Genomic DNA, 21,226 nt, shown 5'->3' with positions numbered 1-21,226 from the left:
ATCCAGCTGGCCTATACTTGGGAAGAGGAGGTTAATAGACAGCTCAGGCTGCATTCTGCTCCTTCAGCAGATTTTTGCCACCTCACCTTGGCTGCTAGTATGTAACATATTTGTAGATCTAGATTCCAGAAATCAATTGATTTTGAGAAATCTTGTCATGCCTGATGCTGTTGTAAGCAAAATAGTAGAAGAAATAAGGTGTCATGTTTCAGTGTTAGGAGGTTTTGCAGGTTCTGTTAAGTTTGGAATGGTTTCTGACTTTTTGTTCTCTATTTGAATTTGTTTCTTTTCCCTTGTATCCCTTGTGAGCTAATATATTCTTTATTGCCTTCATCTAAAATGGATCACAAGGTCCAAAGAGACCTAAACTAGGCATTAAGGCTTGTAACTGTGCCTTTTTATTTGCTTAAATTTAAGTTTTTTTTTTTTTTAAATAATGTATTTATTTATAGAACTTATGAAAATTATAATACATAAAAGATAATTTTATATATGAAGTATCAGATTTTACCAGACTTTTGTACACATTTATTGAGCAAGAGAGAAAAAAATCTTATAATTTAGCTAATAGCTTTTACAAACATAAATTATAACAATTGATTCAATATTACAGAAGAGTATGTATTTAAAGAAAATGATGTTCTAATTGGAAAAATAAGTTTAATGAAATTTGTAAAAAAAAATTAATATTTTCAAAAATTGAATGTCAATAATTGAAAAAACAGTAAAAAGTTAATTTGACTCAATAGTGATATAAGTTAGTATATATAGATGTTTAGCAGTTTTCTTTGTATTGAACTAAAGGTAGTGGGTGGAACTGCAGAAGAAAAGTCAATGGATTTTATGATTTTATCACTTTAACCCTATTTATGCATACAAGGTGATCCTACAATTATAATTAAAGCCATTTACATTCATCTGATTCAGTAGGTTTTTAGCAAAAATGGTTTAAGCAAAAGTAAACATTGATTTCTTCAAAAATATCTCTCCACTGAGTAAGCTTACTTCTATAACACTTTCTTGTTGTGGCTACTACAAAGAGTCTTGAAATTCACTAAACAGACGTTAACAAAGATCTAGATGACCCAAAAATGAGTAAACCAGCTACAAAGACAATCTACTTATATGTACTTAAATCTTCAGTTGAAAAGCTCTAAAGGAACGAATCATAAGTTGGAGTATTATGGGAAAGTGTGAAAGTGGGCTACTTTTGTGCTGATTAAAAATTATTTTTACACATTATAACTCAGATAAACATATGGTTGTAATTTGCTAGCTTAATAGCTTGTATAAGATTAAATACTACACGTACTAAGCAATTTGAATATAGTCATAGTTCATATTTTATTCACGATGGCTGCACTGTTAGTTCACTAAGGTAGTGTTTGGAAGCATGGGTTTCAAGGTTTGGATTTGAGTGGATTTGGAAGAAAGTAAATACAATTTTGTAATATGTTTTGTCCAAATCCACACAAATCCAAATCCAAGGTCCCAATTCCATGCGTCCAAATGCAGGTTAAGAGTGAGGATTCAAGCCATCGCCAGCTCCTGCATAGTATTTAATATTATACTGGAGTTTTATATTTGTTAAAATAAATAGGGGACTCTTGGTGTACTTTAACAAAATATAAAGAAAAGATTATGAGGTTATCTCACATGGAAAAATTAAAAGTTTGTGGGTTTATAAGTTAAATCTGACCTTGGACTCTTGTCTGAGAACAAGACCATAGATTTGTCAAATGCGTAAGGAGCAAAAGAGGGTGGTACAAGAATTTATATTCATAACCTTGTAGTGGCTTTGGCTTATTTTTAAAATCATATTTTCATTTCTTACAAATAAATTCCATGTTTTTTTAAAAATTTAAATGGCGCATTTTAATGTTTAACTCTGAATTTGGACTTTGCACCTGTGTCTACCCCTAACTACATGCTTTGAACATCAACTTGGACACCATTTTATGTGACATCTAAGTGTTCAGAGTCCTCTGAAGTGGCAAAAGAAGTACCCTTAGTACATTGGGCAAAAAAAGAGTACACTTCACACTTCACATTTTGTGCAGAAGTGTTAAGTGCAGGGCTGGGTTTGTAGTACTGTGTGGTATGCACAACTACTTTTCTACAACAGTGAAAATTTATGCACAAGAGCGCATTGTCACAAGGCAATGGCAAAGTTATCACATATATACAAACTGTATTGCGCCACGAGTTTGTTAGCAATTTATTTTGCATGTTATAGCTCCCACAACATCTCACAGAGAATGTTGGGCTTTTGTGGAGCCTAGTTGTGTTTTAATTTGGATGCCGACCCGACCCCTATTTAATTAGAGATTTCTATCCTAAGGGTTAGTCCATGGAGCGAAAGCTTGTTTTGGAGCCTATTCGGAATGGAATCCTAGGCGCAACATATAAAAGGATTGCTTTCGGGTGATTAGGGTCGGTGTGGTTGTACCTGCGAGAGAGCGAGAGGGAGAGCATTGTATCGCCGCACTCTCTGTGTTTTCTTCCTGATAATATTGAAATCCTTGCAACTCCGTGGACGTAGGCAAAATTGCCGAACCACGTAAATATTATCTTGTGCGTGTAATTGATTTTTCTTTGGCGTTATTTTCTCTATTTTGTTTCTCACAAGTTTCGGGAATTTGTTGTTTATTCCCAACAGAGAAAGCATTTCAATGCGTAATAGATGTTCTAGAATTGCCAGAATGATTACCAAAACATATTGTGTATCATTTAGTCAAGAATAACATGCAAGTTCCTCACTGCATTCAAAGAGTAATTCTAGATTTCCTCTTATCAGTGAATTTTGGCTACAATGATCTTGCTTGTGTTAAATAAGGATTTTGGGTCTTAAATGCTGTCATCTTCCTTTCTCCCAATGTACTTAGGGTACTTCTTTTGCCACTTCTTTCAGCAATAAGCATAAGCACCTTGCATGATGTAAAAAGTGATGACCAAAACAGGTGTAAGTTCAAAATTTTGCAAGTCCATCAAGATCTCTACCACATCTCACATAGCGACACCCTGCTAGGCCGATACACTATTACTTTGAAAAATGGAAACAAGGACTGAATTTTCACACTCTTGGCTCATTACTCTGTCACAAGCATATTTAAAAAAACAAATGGCAAATCACTGGTTTGAAAATTTTTCCAAAAGCCTAATAACCTTCGTCAGTGGTTCAGAGACTACAAACATAGACCCAATCAGAAATTTAGAATGCTTTATGAGTATGAGGGCAGCAGAAGCTGAAATTTCAGATGGGTAAGACTATTACAAAGACGACCACAACTAATTTCAAAAGAAGGCCCCCTTGTTAGAATCAATGAAACTTTTTAGACCAATGTTGCCATAATTTGTGAAAATAATACCAAAAAAAAAAAATTAACGCCAAAACTAAACCTGAACACTATTACTGTACCCATGTAAAGGTATCAGAAAGAGGATATTGATTTTAAGCAGCAAGACAGCAAGAAATATTACTTCAAGGCAAAGACTCTGACTCAGTATCACAAAATAAGCTTCAAACAGCAACTAGAAAGTGATTATAGAATACCAACATAAGAAAAGAGTAGAATTAGAGCAACAAATCAGCCGAAATGGAACAAAGGAGACACAGAATCAAGCAGAGACTCGGCAAATCACCTGTTGAAGGAAGCGCCCACTTTCCTATAGAGTGAGAAAGAGGAAGAGAGGAGAGTTGTAAAATTTAAGAGGGCCGGGGAAAGAGAATCGCATCCACAAGATAAGCGTGTGGCCCCGCGAACGCCCCCATTTGCCATGGGTCCTTCGCAGTTGGAATAATTTTTATTTTTATGGCAAAAATATTGCCACATGTTTCACACCCGGTCTGCCACGTCACTAGGTTGTCCCACCTGCTTTATTTGTCTGCCACGTCACTGGATAAAGGGAATAAGTCATGCTTTCCTAGTTTAATACATTATTTAAGGTGTAAATATTTGTATAATGATAAAATAATTCTAATTGGAATTTTTGCAAAAAAAAATTAGGTATGGATCTTTTCAACAAAATAAAATGAGTTTATAAATCAGATTATTATATCAATCTCTTAATGTGGATAATTTTTTTAAGTCTTTTTAATAAAAAAATTTTAGCTATGACTAACTCAAAAATATACACAACGTTTTTAGAACATAGAATGTAATTCACAAATCAAATTATTACTTCAGTTATCAATATGAAAGGATGCTTCTCAAAATCTTTTTATTAAAGAAAGATTTGCACACGTCATCATATAAAAGTATGGGCATAGAATGTACTTTATAAATCATATTATTATTTTATTTATAGCCAATGTGGGAGGATCATTTATTATTATTATTATTATTATTTGGAAAGATTTACATACACCCAAAACTACACATAATTTTTAGGGACTTTGAATTTAGTCCATAAATCATATTATAACTTGACTCCTATTTTATTATTAATATGACTATGGCTCATGAAATGAAATAAAGCATGAAATGACTAAAATAAGAAATAAATTAATAACATGCATAAATCAATTAATTAACATGCTGAAAAATATATTAAAAACTTATGCACACAGGGTTATAAGAAAATTCAGAAATGTAGACTAAGCAGTCAGAATAGTATTTCAACTATTTTCTTTGATTCAAGCAACTAATAAAATCCACAACATAATGAAAAGACGATTACTGTGAATTTCAATGCAGTGAATAAGACAAATTTTAAATACCATGGCAACTTATTTCTCAAATCAGTTGTTTTAGTTTTGGCACTATATTCATAATGGTGAACTTCTACTAGCCTCCTATGCCTTTAGATGCAATGGAGGGACTAGTAGGCGATGTGGAGATAACTTCTCAAAACCCTATCCTCCAATTCTTCAAACCCTAACTGGTCTTGAACTGCGCTCTAAGAGAAATATTCTTGAAGATAAAGGGTCAAAAAACCTCTTGAAAAAGTAACTAAAGTCTCCTGTTTATACTAGGCACAAAGCTTCTAAGAGAAGTCAACTCCTATTTTGCACATAACCTCCTCTAAATGCTACTTATATTCTAAAGCTCCATGAAAAATAAGTTCTTTCACAAAATTATCTTCTGAGTATTACAAAAGAGACCCCCAAATCTAATTTGACCAAAATGAACGTCAAATTTAAAAATTACAAAAATACCCCTAACATTCGTAAATAGAAACACTTGATATAAGCAGAAAATAAATAAAAATTGTTGATTACATCATTCATCCCTTCTTAGGAAGGACTGGCCTTTATACGAATTTTCATTTTGGCTACCCAACACATGTTATGGTCAATCTTCATGAATTTCATTGCTTCATGAATTCTCATAATCATGTCTACCAATCCATTTTACCAAGAGTTTGAAATAAATTATAGCCCAAGTCTTCACCCCTTGCATATGTATGATAGTTTTAATTTCTTCTACCTTGTTAGAATTGACTTTGGTGGAGTTATTGTACTCACCATTTTGTATATCACCAAGGAACAGGTACAAAACTAGCCAATTAAAGATTGGTGATCTATCCAAGCTATGAAGGAGTTCAATGTGTTGGCCTAAGAAGCCTTAATCCCGTTTTGATAATAATAAACCAAGGCATCTAATTGTGCAGTTAAGTGTGTATACAAATATTACAAGTATAAAAGTACAATAAAAGATGCAAAATGGAACACCATGAAGCACGCAAGTAAATGATCTATGGCTATTGACATGAAACTTGGATAAAGATCAAGTTTGAGATCATGAAGACCTAGATAGGTTGTTGTGTGTATTGTACTATAGGAATTCATGTAAGTACATCTCATGTTCATCTTTGTTATAAAGTTCTTAGGTTATTCATTGGACCCTAGATACCTTTTAAAATTTTGGAAAATATTTTTTTTTACAGAGTTCAAATATTATTTCAAAAGATTAAAATCATTTTTGGAATCAAAATATAAAGAAATTTGAACTTCAAGATGTTCGGGCGCCTAAGGCTTCATGCTTAGTCGACCGAATGTAGAAGTCTGAACAACTAGTTTGGTTCTAGAGAGTTTGGGCAACTGAACGTTAAGTTCAGTTGAGCGAATGGCTACTACCATTGTTAAAATTTCAGACACAGTTGGTTCAAGTGACCGAACTTAGACTTCTGTCGACCGAATGGCTATTTCTAGTTTGGAAATCCTGATTTAAATTGGTTCGAGCAACTGAACATACAATTCGGTTGACTGAAACGCTACGATAAGTTTCACAAACGGCTAAAAATATTTCAAATTTTTAAATATTAAGTTGCTAAAATACACAAAACAGCTATAATCCAAACCTACTTATAAATAACTAACCCTAAATGTGTTTTGGACATCAATATACACGAGTTTACATTGATCAATCATCAGAATCATCGTTCTTGCTAAAACCTAGCTAGTTCTGAGTGTTCTTTCAAGCGTACAAGCTTTTCAAAATCAGAATACCTTAGCCTATCTCTTTGAGCTTCTTAGAAAATATCTTCTGAGAGTATTGTCTAGTGTTTATTGTGTACTAATATAATCTAGTTAGAGAGTTCTCTTTATACGATTAATTTATCTAGATCTATTTGGCCCTACAAAACACAAAGTCTAGGAGGAAAACAATATGCATTTGTCATAGTAGATGACTACACTAGGTTCACCTGGGTGTTATACTTGGCCTCCAAAGATGAAGTGTGTCAAATGCTTACCAACTTGTGTAAGAAACTCTAAAATGGAAAAGGTTATGGTATTTTACACATCCAAAGTGATAGAGGTGGAGAGTTTAGAAATAAAAATGTTGAAAACTTTTGTGATGAAAATGACATTTCACACAATTTTTCAACACCTCAAACACCTCAACAAAATGGAGTTGTTGAGAGAAAGAATAGATCTTTACAAGAAATGGCTAGGACAATGCTAAATAAGCATAACCTAACCAAATATTTTTGGGCTGAAGCCGTAAATACTATCTGTTATGTCATGAACAATGTTGATTTTTTGAGTCTTATCTCATTTTTAATAATGACAAATACAAGATATTTAATGATTATCAAGTTTGTGTGCATGATCAATTGGCAAAATCATATGGTGGCACATGAAGACTCAAAGGAAAAATAAAGATCCAAAGTGTTTTAATTGTTTTATTTTATATTTAATTCATTGGGTCTGTAATAATTAATGCATGTCATGCATGTAGGGATTATAAGCTCAAGACCATGGATGGACCTTCGGTCGACCAACGCTAGATTTTTGGGATTAACTCTCAAAGACCTTAGACTAACCATAGGTCCTAATATACTGCATGAAAAAGACCCCATAAATCTTGGAAATAATTATCATGTGAATAGGGGTGATTTCTAAAGAAAAATAGGACTTAAATGCACAAATCTTATATGGTTGGTCGACCGAACTTAAACCTACAGATATTCTCGGTCGACCAAACCTCCTCAGGTCAACAATTGACCATTTGGTCGACCGAACCAAAACATACTAAGATCTTTGATCGATCGAACCTCCCCAAGGTCAAAAATTTGACCAGTTGGTTGACCGTCCTTAAAATGAGCATCAATGCCCTAGTCGACTGAATTGGCACGTGGGGAAATCCCAATGCCCTGGTAGACCGAACTTGAAGTTGAAAATTGGCCTGGTTGACCGAACATCCAAATTCGGTGAACTTAGCCCAATCGACCAAACTCGGAGGTTCTGAAATTGCCTCAAGTTTGATCGACCATCTCCTTAGTTCAAAAACACCCTGGTCGACCGAACTGAGCAACCTGGTTGACCGAACCTCTCGGGTGCACAATTTTTACCAAGGTTAAATTGGGTTATTTTTAATTAAACTCAATTAATCTTTTTCCAAAATACCCAACGTGTCCCCAACAGCTATAATTTTTTCGATCTCTATATATAGGTCCTCATTTGCAAAAATTAAGAGAAGATTAAGGATTTGATTAAGGAAATATCCTCTGAATTTTTGAGAGCCTTTTTCTTCACATACAAGCCAAAATTCTCATCCTTTGCTCATTCCTTTGAAAATCTTATTGAGTGAGAGCATATTGAGATCACCTACATTCCCTTTACAAGCTATACTCTCTCGGTTTGATTGAGTGTTGATTTTGTTAATGAGAGTAAGCTATAAATTTTCCCCATAGATTTAGCTCATAAATTTATTGTGTGGAGAAAATCTTGCTAACTTGTGTGTCTTTGCATATTGATTGCAAGACTCTTGAGCTTGTTTTGTGTTCTTGCAGAAATCATTTTTTACTAGCTTGGTTTTCTAATATCTCCTATGCTTAAAGTTTTTGAAAATCTTTTTGAGATATTTAGTCATTCTTTTGGAAATCTTTGAAACCCTATTTGTGATTGAGATATATTTATATATATTGTTTCAAAGATCGATTGATAATACACTCTTGTACTTGATTTCTTAGTGACATTAACTTGAGTATTATTACACACATTTTTGCACTGAACTTATAGTTCCTATATGGTTGAGGTGCATTGATTATTGCTTGTGCATATTGGTACATAATCTGCTTGTTTAGAAGTACATTTCCTTGTACAAAAAAATTATACTAAATATCTGTTGTATTCCCGATGCGTGGTCAAAAGAGGGTGACTAGCCCTGTGAATAGTCCCGGATTGGCTTTGATCCGATTAGAAAAGGTAGGTGCACCATCCTGGTAAGGTGTTGTAATCGGTACTACTCCACCCGTGAAGTGAGCCTTAGTAGAATCCTTGTACTTGTGAGCCAAGGCGGGGACGTAGGCAGTATTGGCCGAACCTCGATAACATATCGTGTGTCAACTTTATAATTTCGCAATTTATTTACTACACATGTATGTTATTTTCATTAGACTGTGAATGTTGTGCATGATTTAATTTCTACATATCATTATCTGTGCAATTGGTATATGATTAGAAAAACCCTAGGTTGTGAATTACTGATATCTGGTTAAATCTAGGAAGAAGTTTTTAAAATTCTAATTCAGCCCCCTCCCTCTTGGGAATACACCAATTCCAACAAGCAGGGTTTCCATTAGGGCAAACTAAAATAAAACTCCTTACGAGCTTTGGAAAGGAAAGAAACCAAACATTTCATACTTCCATGTCTTTGGTATATTATACTTCTACTGTATTGTAGTATGTATTAATGGACAAGTGTATCCCCGGTACCCCACCTTGGGTTCAGGTCACTATTATTGATATTATTTTTGGTATCAAAGCATATTTATAACAGTAGAATTTACAAGGTCGTTACATAAAGTGACATTAAAGTAAAATAATGAACTAAACTCAAGCAAATAGAAAAGCTCCAGCAATATATTTAAAATGACATTACAGTAAAAAATACGACTAAATAATAGCAAGGTATTTAAAAGTGAAATTAAAGTAAAAACAATACAACTAAATAATAACAAAGTAGAGAGAGAGAGAGAGAGAGAGAGAGAGAGAGAGAGCGGATAAGATGGTCAACTAAGTGACATTCATGCATGGGCCTTACGTGCACACGACCTTCCCCCAGCTGCATGGGCCTTCTCACACATAGGCCTCCTTCATTGCATGAGACCTAGCTCACGTACACGGCTCGAAGTCTTGGTTGCCTTCAATGCACGACCCAACTCTTCTTTTATCTTGATTGTTCACGTATATGGCCCATGCTCAGTTGCTTCTTCACGTGCATGGCCTCCATTCTCTCACACGACCTTGCTTCCTTTTTATGTGGCTCTTAAAATTTCTTACATGGCTTGGCTTTCGAAAATTATCCTGTGTTAATTAAACATAAATATTCTTAAATTTGCAGGAAAAATAGGATAATTATCTTAATGTTATCGAATGAGCCCTATGATTAAAATAATAGACATAGTTAAGTATTTAATTAAAATTATAACAATTAATAAATGCATTTGAATACTTATGCAATTTGACGCGTACTCATATTTCCTAATTGACCTATTGTGCTTGAGTTCTTTTAGCTTTCTTCTAGTATGATACTCAACATTCTCATGAAAGAATTGGACCTTTAGTTCTCTCTTCAAGTTTGTTTAACAATAATGACACAACGTTTATTCTCAATCTCATAATACTTGGTTTGTCGCCACAATTTAGCGTTACCAACCAAGTACATAGTTATAGTATTCAATTTTACCTATTATAAGTAAGTTCTCATAGGGTGGAGGTACTACTCCACATCAAACTGTAGACACCCCAATTTTAACTAGACAACCTTGAGAAGACCTAGCATAATGAAATTGACTTTAAGCCCAAGCTCCGATCATCGAAAGCCGTGGTTGTGTCCCATCGAGTCTCTTTTAGAAATTTGAGTCCCATTTAGAAAATGGTCTTGTTATTTCAGGTTGAGTCTTAGTATTTTAGGAAAGACTTTGAGTCCCTTTACTATAGTTATTTTTATAAAAATCTCTTTAGTTGCAAAACTTCATCTCTTTTTCTTAAGGGTTGTAAATAAAAAATTCCTCGAATAGGGTTTAATCTTAATTTTTCAGTTAAGTGTCAAAAATATGGTCCTTTTATTTCTTTCATTTTCTTAAAAATCATGTTGACCCAATTTTCTTAGTATAGGTTCTTTTAGTTGCAAAATTAATCTCTTTTAAATTTTAGTTGAGGTCCCGTAATTCCAAAATAAAAATGATAGTTTCAAAATTAGGTCCCTTCTAATCTCAGAACTTGACCTTGAGTCAAATTTCAAAATTAAACACTATTTTTTTGAAAATCGAATTTTAAATTTTAAATTTGTGAAATCGGATCTTTCAAACTCTTAATTAGATTTTAAATTGAGTAGGTCCTTTAATTTCAAAACTGGGCACTGTGGTTAATCTTAAGGTCATATTTTAATTGCCAGGTTTTCTTAGGTCAAAACTGTCAAATTTGGACACATGCTGGTCAAATTTAAATATATGTGATGTCACATATTTCATTAAGGAACACATGCCCAAATAGTGTGAGGTATAGAGTGACGTTGTAGAGATACAAAAAATAAAAATATTACAAAAATACAGAAAATGAAATACCAAAGTACAGGGAAATAGGAATGTTACAGGTTACAAATACATGTTGCAATACAAAAGGGGATGGGGGTATATACAGGTAATACATAAAAATTACAATAAATAAGTAAAATGCCAAGCCCTCCACTCTTGGGCTGCCAACTGGATCTCCAAGCTTACCTGGGCACAAAGAGGAAAAAGACAAGGTAGTTAGCAACAGAATTTCCAAAATAAAAAATAGAAAAAGCAATCACACGGGCAGAATAAAATTAGTTACAAAATCATTCCCTGCTAGCGCAGGGAATAAGGTGGGGAAATATGTTAGCAAGAGGAAAATTGGCGCCAATTAAGACCCCCACTGTACACACCACTAAGAGAGTATAAGAAAACTCTACAGAAAATAGAGGAAAAATCAGAGAGCACAGTTATACTCTGCAAAAACTGAGAGAGGAGAGAGCTAGAAAAGGGAGATTCTGCAAAAATTGAGAGGGACTAGAGAGCATAGTTATACTCTGCCAAATTATAGAGAGCAGAGAAGCATAGGGGAAAGGAAGAAGAAGAGAAGGAGGTTTCACTTGGTTCCAAAGAGCAGGAGTTGCTCACTCAGGACCTCGAGGCTAGTCCAGAATCACACAGAAGGGAGGGTCTCCAACAAAACACTCAGACAGACATAAGAGGGAGAAGACCGAAGGAGAAACAAGTTCAAGGTAAAAGGAAAATTGAGCATCCTCTTCTATTTGAACTATATTATATTTGAAGTTTGAATGCAAGTATCAAAACTTCTCGAGTCCCAGGTTCATACGTGAACTTGAGCTTGGGATCAGTAAAGCTCAGACCTAAACACCCAACCCAAACCCAAACCCAAACCCGAGTTTGGAATTAGATGACTCCCCAATCTCTTGGACCTTGAACCAAACCATTGAAACCAAACCTTGAGCTCTGACCCGAAGCCCAAACTCTGTTTAAAACCTTTAAACCCACTTTGTTTTAAAAAATGCCCCCGACCCAATTCTATTTCAAACCAAACTCGTTTTGTTTTAAAAATGCCCCTGGTCTAGTTTTTTATCAAAGCCCATTTTGAAAATCTGAACCCAAACCCCTTTTCAAACCACCTCAGGCCCCTTTCAAAATTTTTAACAAGCCTAGCCCATTCTCAAATTTTAAATTTTTTTTAAAATTCAAACCGGGCCCTATTTTTAAAATCCAACCAAAGCCCAAAAATCTTTTTAAAACCCTCAAACCCGATTCACTTTTAAAATCCCGTGAAGAGCATCACGTTTTAAAATAAACCCCTTAAGCCCATTTAAAACTAAACTAAGGCCCAACTTTCTAAAATAAATCCTTAAGCCCATTTTTAGAGTTAACCCAGAAGCCCATTTTAAAATTCAAACTCCAAAGCCCATTTTTTGAAAATAAACCCTAAATCCATTTTCTAAAACCCAAAGCCCAATCCGGTTCCAACTCGCCCCAGTCCTCACATGGCAACCCCCATGTGACTAGGCCCACTTGAGCCCAATGAGCTTGACTCAGGCTAAACCGAGTTCTTGAAGTCCTCAGTTGACTTATGCGAGTCAACCCTGTCACCCACTCATTAGGTTGAGACGATTCCACTTGTCTTCAACCCAAGACCTGCAAAGCAAACCCAAGCCCTAATTCCCAGATCACACAACAAAAGCAGTAGTATTTAGATCTCGTACATCATTCATCAATAAAAACCAATAATAATAGAAAGGGGAAGAAGGTTTGAAGATAGTCAGCTTGTGGTTTTGTCTTCAAATGGCCTGATCAATTGAACCTCCCTCTTGGACCCTATGATCGACTTTACTCCTAGGACCACCCTTTGGTGTTCAGTTCATAAACTCTAGCTTCGCATCTTAGAAGGATACAAGGAGTTTGAAGAAGTTTTGAGAGGAGAACTAGGGTTTGGGTCACAGGAGGTTCGTAGGAAACAGAGGTAGAAGAGAGAATCGAAAGAGAAAAGAGAGGTCAATGAAAAGAGTGGGTTTCAAAGGGGGATTGGGGTTTTTGAAAACCCTCATTGAAAAATAGAAGACAAAGAGAGGAGAGGGGGAAAGAGAAGATTGAAGTTGCAGAAACCATTAAGGTTTCTGAGCCTGATTTGCAGAGAAGAGAATAGAGAGAGGTGAGTTGCGAGGAGGAGGTAAAGGCTTCGTTTTCAAAGTTACAGAGAGAGAATGAGAAAGAGAGCATACATAGGGAATTCAAGAGAGCAAAAATGAGAGAACCAAAATTTTTTGGTTTAAATATGTTGAGCCTCAGCACTCCAAGATTATGGCACATGGTGTCTCCAATATCGATACGATCGAAGCTGCAAATGGTCGAATCCTCATTGTCCATTTTGTGTTTGTTACGAACGCTGCTGATCTATGCCATGTCTGCAAGCCGCGTGTTGCCTGCCATTCACCATGCGATCTAGATCTCTTTGGGCGATCGAGATTTGGACATGTCGTCAATTCGAGCATGCATGATTCATCACCGGGGGATTTCAGCCCTACATCAATGGCCGAGATCATCTCTGTCAGAAGTTGTCATGAGCGTATGCCCCTCTGTGACCGCTCTCCCACTCGTTCGTGGACAACTGCCAGCGTTGTCCCCTAGGTAATTAATGTTGGGAAGCGCCTTTTTCCTAGCCATCAGATCTCTGCTCCCAAGAGACGCTTAGGATCATGCCACCTCACCGGTTTTCACTTGCATGCGCCCCCAATCAAGCCTGGACACGTGGGATGATCTTGGCTAAGACCTTAAACTAGTTTTCCCCTTGGGGCGGTCAATGTTTGACCGGTTCCCCCGCTGAACTAGTTTACACCGGTTTTCCTCATTTTATTTATCTATTATTATTTAAATGTTTTGATAGTTCATTAAAAAATCCATAAAAATCATAATAAATCCAGAAAAATTACAAAAAATAAAGAAAAATTGAAAAAAAAAAATTCTAAAAATGTTTCCAAGCCAATTTTCATTACTTTTCCATCTTAAAATAATTTTTATGTTAAAAATCACAAAAAAGAAATCAAGAAAAATACAAAAATCCACAAAATATATTTTTAAGCTAGAAAAATATTTTTACATTTAGAAAAACACAAAAATTCAGAAAACTCGAAAAAAAAATTGTAAACGTTTTTTTGGACTTGATTTTCATTGTTTTACATTAATTGTCTTTTTGTTATTTCAAAATTCGGAAAAATATGAAAAAAAAAAAATTCACAAAAATTCAGAAAAAAGAGAAAAAAATTAAGAAAAATATTTTGAGACTTGAAAATCAATTTTGACACTCTTTTCATCCCGAATGAAGTCCTAAACCTTTGGGAATATTATTTTTCATACTTAAAAAATCCTATAAACTTTCAAAAATCCCAAGAGTATATTTTTCAAAACTATATTCTCGATTTTTTGATACCAATGATTTAAAAGGGAGACATGAGCTTTTCGGAGTATGGTATGCCCCGGTTCTGAGGGAATACTTATATATTATTTATCTTGTGCATTTCTTCACCTTTTTTGAAAGGGGGTATTTTCAAATGCTTATTAAATTTAATTTGTGGGACAATTTTCAATTAATTAGGTATCGTTTGTAAGAACGAGCGTGTAGGGGGTGCTCATACCTTCCCCTCACGTAACTGAACTCCCGATCCCTGCTTTGATAATGCAGATCGATTTTGCCCTTAATTGGGTAGTAATTAAGTGTTCTAACTATACTAAAAGGTTAGTGGTGACTCTATTACACTTTGTTTTCCACGAAAATAATCATTCTTAAAAGACCAATCACATCTTGTCCAAGTTCGCATCTAGGAACGTCGTGACACAAACAATAAGTTTTCCAACTCTTTGGCATCATGGGCACCCCCAAATGTTCTAGGTTCTGGTACCTTGGTCTTGCTAAACTCCAGAGTGTTGAGTTTCTCATAGCAAGAATCATCAAATTTCACCTTCACAGTCAGATCAACTATCTTAGCCTCTAAGGTCTCTATAGTATGGTGAAGGTCCTTTGACATTTCGATCATGGAAATTCGGTAGTACTTTTGTGATCCCTCCAATTCATCAACACGTTCATAAAGTCAAGCCATCTTTATGGCCACATTGATAGCTATCTCAGTTTATGCTTTTAGCATCTCAATTTTTTTCGATATTAGTAGGCATGGTCTCTTACCAAAACTTCACAATCTCACAATGAAGAAAACTAAATTCATGCATCAATTAACTGAGCTCTGATACCAATTGTCATGGGCTGAGTACTTCATACTTTTGTGAAGGGTTATATGGTGCTAACTAAATCACTCTTGCTTAACTAGTCAGCCAAAAGTTTACCATGGTTTACCAACAAAACATATTTATAGTAATTGAATGAAATGTAAGTAGAAGCAGTAAGCAAGTCATAAAAGTTATAGCAAGCAAGTAGTAACATCAAAGCAACATAAATCATTAACACCTCTTTTAACCATATGTGTCCGACGAGGGAGGCAAGTAGGCTAAACACATTGAGCTCACAAACATATTAGTGTTTGCTATATAATGTGCTGCTTGGTACTTCCTATATATGCCTTGAATATCTAAGTATGTGCATGCATTTTCCTTTTTCCTTCTCCTCTTTTAGTTTACTATCTTTTTTTAAGAGACTCGAACAAAATCTCTCTCTTGGCGATGGCATATATATTCTTTCTTGTTTTATAACATCTTGGTTCATACCTCTTATTAATGATGAACTAGCTACCTATTGTCAAATATTTTTGCACAATAATACTTGTTTGTTAGCATTTCAATTCTTTCTCTTTTTTTAGTCAACTTGCGAATGAACAAATTCTTTCTTAGAAAGAATATTATTTTCACAATTTTGAGTTCAACTTTTAATGCCTTTGGGTTGTGATTTATAGTTAGCATACAATTGAGTAGTCATGCTTTGAAGTTCTTGGTGCTTCAATATCAAAATTAATGGAAACTTTTAGAAGTTTTAGACAAATATACTAAGTTTTGGCCTAAGTGACAAAGACGTAACTTGAGGTTGGGATTGGTACATATATGCCATATCATCTCCTTTTCTTGCATTATGCCCAACATATTTTTTGTTATAAAGAAAAAGGAAAAAGGTAATATCCACAATTTGTTAATGATTTCCTATGAACAAGAGAAAAAAAAATTTGGGACCTCTTTACTACTTAAGTCAACCATGGATGATTTTTTGAATGATAATCATTTTTCAAAATTTTTTACTTAACTGTTCTCATTACATTACAATTTTCATTTCTGCACTAATCAAAATATATAGTTTTGACCCATAATCACAACCATAAACTATAGTGCTATATATATATATATATATATTGTTGTATTGTCCATGCTAATATCTTGGTTTGTACTTGTTACACTAATCCATACTTTAATTACTATTTCAATCATTCGTATTGTAGTACCATGTTCCATTGCACTACTAGAAACACAAAGCTTTGGCAATGTCTTAGCAACACCACCAATTAGACATTACTAAAAGTCTTAATGTTTTGCTAATTTTAGTATGTAGATGTTGCTAAAGGTAGAATTATCCCCCCCCTTGTCTTACATTCCCCTTACGCATGAATTTCGTCCCCTTATTTTTCCCTTTCCCTTTCCCTTTCCCAAAAGTATTGTAAGAAGCTTCCTCCACCTCTCTGTAATGATGTCTTACTGTCGAGAAAATATTAGGTATACCCTTGCATTATATTTATAATCAAGATCTCCTATATTTAGGCAACCTTTTTATTATTATCATTAACTTACATAAGTTTCTTTGTGCAAAACTAGAAATAGTATTGTGTTGGGAAATTTTATCTAAACATTTTCAAAGCTAGAGGCCAGGAGTCTTTTTAGTTGGTAGTCTAGGTGGTTTGTAATATATTAAAGGTTTTTTTTTTTTTTTTTTTTTTTAAACAATGTCAAGTTAGGAATCTTTAGAACAAGGAAGAGTTTAGAATTTTTGGGTCTATCTTTTGATTTGTAGAAGAAATTTAATTGATTTGATGATGAACTATAATTTTGAGTAAAATTTTCAATTCAATTTGGTAGAAGATTACAAATGACAATTACATATAAATTTGTACAAATTACATTATACATGAGGTTTAATTAATGATTACTGGTGCACAACAACACATAATAAGGATTGAAATGATTGGCCTTAGTTTCGATTTGCATATTTTGGTTTGTGCATGTTGTTAAATCTAATTAGTCCCGAAGTTGCAATCAGCTTGGGTGATAAATAGCATGCTAGGTTTCCTCATATTAGAGGATTGTAAAATCTTTTTGACAACAGGGGATCTTGAATTTGATTTCACTAAAGAAAGACCTGCAGTTAGTCTTGTCTTGTAAATATTGCATTTTTTTTTTAAATTTATTGGTTTCGTTAGCATGGAAGAAAATAAGTATTAAATTGTTTACTTTGCAGGATTGTGTTATCCTTTTTTCCCCTAATATTTATGATGTTTCTCTTTCTAATTTTTTCTCTTTAGATACAAACCTTGTCAATTCCACCTCACTAATTGTAATGAAAGCTTTCAATTTGTAATTGTGGGTGGCAGCTTGGTTGCTATATATTGATCCTTGTTGGGTGTTGAGGCTATTGAGTTGAGACTCAGTAAACTTTAGTGAATTTTTTTTTTTCACTTTAAAAAAGATTTAGGTCAAATCAAAATTTTGTAGAATAAATTGGATGGGCCAAAGAATGTAATTATAGTAGTTTGAAAATAAAGGAGAGAGAACTTAAGTGATTAAATTGCTTTCTTCAAGAGATTAAGATTTAATAATTATGTTTCAAACACTTTGCAAAGCAAAATAAAAAACTAGTACTTTAGTAAGTTCCTTTAGCAACCAATTCCAAGGATTGACATTTCTTGACCATTTGACCTATAAGAGACTCCTTTTAATTAGTACGTTGTAATTTTCAAGCGGCAACAAGTCATGCAAGTTAGGAACCAACCTCCTCATTTCTGTCTAATGGTTATTGATCAATAAATGCATTTTTAATTTAATTCTTTAAAATCACTTTATATAGAAAATATCAAATTTTAAAGAGATTCAAATTACAATAACTACTTGGTATCAGAGCTGAAGGTTCGTAATTATGGGTGAGCGACATTGTAAAAAAGTCGAGATGTGAAGCTAATTCTCCTGGGGTGCTAACAGTTGGAGGACCAAGTGTGTGACTGAGCCCAATAAGGATCATCTAGGCAGCGGATGGATCCAAATAAGGTCAATACGTGAGAGGTAGGATTGGTTCAGAGGCACGTAGAATGCAATTTGACTCACGTTAGGCGCCAGTGGTAAGGCTCACTTAAGCAATTGTTGGGGAATTGGGCTTACTCCCATAAGGGAGACAGTTTTCGTTCAAAGGGAAGCAGTTGGAACTCACAAGTGATAGGGAGATTGTTGTGAATGCCACTTGTGAATTTGTCCCATATTGAAAAATTTGAGTGGATGATGGGTGCTTATATATATGGTTGGGCCTAAGACCCAAAAGTCTTAAGCTTTTGGGTTAAATTGGTATTCACTTATGTGTATGAAGCCCACCCATGGGCTCCTCTTGTCCTAACAAGTGGTCTCAAAGCCTGGCTTTGTGATGGGGGACCGTCCAGTTTGAGTTGGAAAAATTCATCGAAAAAAATGATTTTGGTTTGTGGAGGATCAAGATACAAGCCATCTTGGTACAATAGGGGCTTGAGGAGGACCTTATTGGAGAAAAAAAGGGGCCTTCCACTTCACAAGAGGGGAAATCAGGTTTATCCTCTACTAACAAAGTGAAGCCCAAAATCCTCTAGAAGGCATGCAGTGCCATTATCTTGTCCGTAGGAGACAAATTACTTAGGGAAGTTGCCAATGAGGATACGACAGCTGGAGTCTGGCTAAAGCTAGAAAGTTTGTACATGACAAAGTCCCTAGCAAACAGATTCCATAAGAAAACCAGACTCTATACCTTTAAAATAAACCCTGGAACATCTATTGATGAACATTTAGATGAGTTTAATAAAATTCTTTTTGATCTTGCTAATATTGATCTTAGTGTAGATGAAGAAGGCCAGACAATTCTTTTATTGAATTGTCTTGACTCTACATATGATAATCTTAAAGAAATTATGATGTATGGGAGAGAAAGCCTAACTTTAGAAGAAGTGCAAGCTGTTTTGCACTCTAAGGAATTATACACCAAGCCTGAGTCCAAAATAAAGATAGGGGAAGGGTTAAATGTGAGAGGTAGGTTTGAAAATAGGAACAAGAAAGGAAAAGGCAAGAGGTCTAGATCAAAGTCTAAGAGCAAAGGCACTTTAAGAGGAACTGCCCTGAAAGAAAAAAATCTGCTAATGCCACCACCTCTAAACCAAAGGGTAAGGCAGCTGTAGTTTTAAATGGATATGATAGTGCCGAAGTGTTAAACATCTCTAAGATAGATTATGAAAAAGAATGGATATTAGATCCAGGATGTTCCTTCCATATGTGTCCATTGAAAAACTGGTTTGAATCCTTTACATGTCTGGAAGGGGGTCATGTTATCCTAGGTAACAATAAGTCCTATAGAATATAGGGTATTGGGACAGTGAGACTTCTAATGCATGATGGGATTGAAAGAGTGCTAAGATATGTGAGGTATATACCTGAGTTGAAGAGAAACTTGATTTCTTTTGGTAGCTTAAACAAAATAGGGTACACGTTTAAGTCTGAAGGAGGTAGCCTGAGAGTATGCCAAGGATCGCGTGTAGTGATGGAATGGGGGCTAAAGAATGGGTTGTACACTTTGGTAGGAAAGACACTGATAGGTAAGGCTTCACATTCAATCACAGGATAGAAGATCAAGTTTCCTTGTGGCACAAGAGGCTAGGACATGTTAGCCAATAATGCCTAAAGAAGATGGAGAAATAGGGGCTGCTTAGGGATAGGAAACTTGAGGAATTTTCATTCTGTGAGGAGTGTGTCTTGGATAAGTCTACTAGGGTTAGCTTTAAGAAGTCCACTCACTCCAAAAAATAGACTCTTGATTACATACATTCAGACTTGTGGGGGCCTGCTAAGGTTAGTTCTTATGGTGGTTCTAGGTATTTTCTGTCAATAATAGATGACTTTTCTAGGAAAGTTTGGGTTTATGTTTTAAAACATAAAAGTGATACTTTTGAGAAGTTTAAAGAATGGAAAACCTTAGTTGAAACTCAGGTTGGTAGAAAAGTTAAAACATTGAGAACAGATAATGGATTAAAATACTTGTCAAATGAATTTCCTGAATTTTGTAAAGCTGAGGGCATTGTTAGACATAGGACTGTTAGGGAAACTGACCAAAAAAATGGATTAACTAAAAGGATGAATAAGACCATTCTTGAAAGGGTAAGATGTATGCTGGTCACTTCAGGTCTACCTAAGACTTTCTGGGTAGAGGCTATGACCACTGTTGTATACCTTATTAATAGGTGTCCTTCCTCAGCTCTCAACTTAAAAACCCCTCAAGAAATCTGGTCTAGTAAGCCAGCTAATTATCAGGGTTTAAAAGTGTTTGGGTGCATAGCTTATGCCCACATTAGAACTTATAAATTAAAGCCTAGGGCTATTAAGTGCATTTTTGTGGGATACCTAGAGGGGGTTAAACGCTATAAACTCTAGGTTACAGAACCTGGAAAACAAAAATGTATTATTAGCAGGAATGTAGTTTTTAATGAAGTTGCCATAGGGGGGAATCATAAAATTTGTATGAATTTGCCAGGTACTCTGATACTAGTGACCTGCAGTTTGAGGTGGAGCAACCCTCCACTTCTTACAGCTACTCAAGAACAAATGCAGCAGATTCTAAGGTGCAAAACTTAGAAACATAAATCTCTGGGTCAAGTAAAACCTACCTTCTAGCAGGGGATAGGGAGAGGAGGGTCATAAGACTTCCTCAAAGGTATGAGGAAGTTGATATGACAGCTTTTGCTCTTTCTGTTGCTAAAACAGAAATTGAGTTGGAGCTTAAGACTTTTAGAGAGGCCATGGATAGTAAAGGAGTTGAGAAATGGATTCCTGCAATGCAAGAAGAAATGAAGTCTCTAAATAAAAATAAGACATGGGTGATGGTGCCTAGACTGGAAAAACAAAAACTTGTAGGATCTAAGTGGATCTTTAAGAGGAAAGAGGGAACCCCTGGAATTGAACCACCTAGGTATAAAGCAAGGTTAGTGGCTAAGGGATTTACACAAAGGGAAGGGGTAGATTATAATGAAATATTTTCCTT

General features: G+C 34.9%; 1 protein-coding gene across 3 annotated transcripts in view; it reads right to left on the bottom strand.

Moving 5' to 3' along the window:
* Nucleotides 1-3,779, bottom strand: part of LOC131160316 (senescence-associated protein SPA15, chloroplastic) — an 81,138-nt gene extending 77,359 nt beyond the window's left edge. For 2 of the 3 annotated variants that reach the window (XM_058115879.1, XM_058115881.1), the window contains exon 1: nucleotides 3,643-3,755. The gene's annotated coding sequence lies outside the window, so the exon portion shown is untranslated. Of the gene's footprint in view, nucleotides 1-3,642 lie in introns of all 3 variants that reach the window. The other variant, XM_058115878.1, reaches the window with a different exon arrangement.
* Between the last annotated feature and the right edge of the window lie 17,447 nt (nucleotides 3,780-21,226).

Source organism: Malania oleifera, chromosome 7 (genome assembly GCF_029873635.1).
Source record: "Malania oleifera isolate guangnan ecotype guangnan chromosome 7, ASM2987363v1, whole genome shotgun sequence".
Classification (NCBI taxonomy): domain Eukaryota; kingdom Viridiplantae; phylum Streptophyta; class Magnoliopsida; order Santalales; family Ximeniaceae; genus Malania; species Malania oleifera.
The sequence above is the reverse complement of the archived record's forward strand: the minus strand, read 5'-3'. Positions and strand labels throughout refer to the sequence as shown.